We start from the raw sequence: 1,510 nt of genomic DNA, 5'->3' as shown, positions 1-1,510 counted from the left end.
TATAAGTTATAACGCAATACTACACAAAGTTATTCTTTGTAACGTAATACTACATGACGTTATACGTTATATCGTAATACCATATAACGTTATACGTTATATCGTAATAGTATATAGCGTTATAAGTTATAACGCAATACTACATAACGTTATACGTTATAACGTAATACTACACGATGTTATACGTTATATCGTAATAATACATAACGTTATACGTTATAACGTAATACTACATGATGTTATACCTTATATCGTAATACTACATGGCTTTATACGTTATAACGTAATACTACATAACGTTATGCGTTATAACGTAATACTACATGATGTTATACGTTATATCGTAATACTACATAACGTTATACCTTACAACGTAATACTACACGATGTTATACGTTATATCGTAATACTACATAACGTTATACGTTATAACGTAATAGTATATAGCGTTATAAGTTATAACGCAATACTACATAACGTTATACCTTACAACGTAATACTACACGATGTTATACGTTATATCGTAATACTACATAACGTTATACGTTATATCGTAATACTACATGGCTTTATACGTTATAACGTAATACTACATAACGTTATGCGTTATAACGTAATACTACACGATGTTATACGTTATATCGTAATACTACATAACGTTATACCTTACAACGTAATACTACATGACGTTATAAGTTAAAACGTAATACTACATAACGTTATACGTTAAAACGTAATACTACATAACGTTATACGTTATGACGTAATACTACTTGACGTTATTATTTATAACGTATTACCATATAACGTTATACGTTGTAACGTAATACTACATAACGTTACACGTTATAAAATAATACTACATGAAGTTATACGTTAATTCGTAACACTGCATAACATTATGAGTTATATCGTGATACTATATAAGGTTATAAGTTATAACGCAATACTACATATTGCTATACGTTGTAACTTAATACAACATGAAGTTATACATTATAACGTAATACTACATAACGTTATACGTTATAACGTAATACTACATGACGTTATGCGTTATAACGTAATACTACACGATGTTATACGTTATGTCGTAATACTACATAACGGTATACGTTATAACGTAATACTACATGATGTTATACCTTATAACGTAATACTACATGGCGTTATACGTTATAACGTAATACTACATAACGTTATACGTTATGACGTAATACTACTTGACGTTATTATTTATAACGTATTACCATATAACGTTATACGTTGTAACGTAATACTGTATGAAGTTATACGTTATAACGTAATACCACATAACGTTATACGTTATAACGTAATACTACATGAAGTTATACGTTATAACGTAATACTACATGATGTTATACCTTATAACGTAATACTACATGGCGTTATACGTTATAACGTAATACTACATAACGTTATACGTTATATCGTAATACTATATAAGGTTATACGTTGTAACGTAATAGAACCTAACGTTATACGTTAT

The 1,510-nt window shown here is 28.1% G+C and overlaps 1 long non-coding RNA gene across 1 annotated transcript in view; it reads right to left on the bottom strand.

Annotated features, from left to right (window-relative positions):
• The window catches only part of LOC122572088, a 10,525-nt gene that overhangs the window by 7,337 nt on the left and 1,678 nt on the right, over nt 1–1,510 (bottom strand). The window lies entirely within an intron of this gene.

The sequence above is a fragment of the Bombus pyrosoma genome, linkage group LG10 (genome assembly GCF_014825855.1).
Source record: "Bombus pyrosoma isolate SC7728 linkage group LG10, ASM1482585v1, whole genome shotgun sequence".
NCBI classification, from domain to species: Eukaryota; Metazoa; Arthropoda; class Insecta; order Hymenoptera; family Apidae; genus Bombus; species Bombus pyrosoma.
Note: the sequence above shows the minus strand (reverse complement) of the source record. Positions and strands in the feature narration are given on the sequence as shown.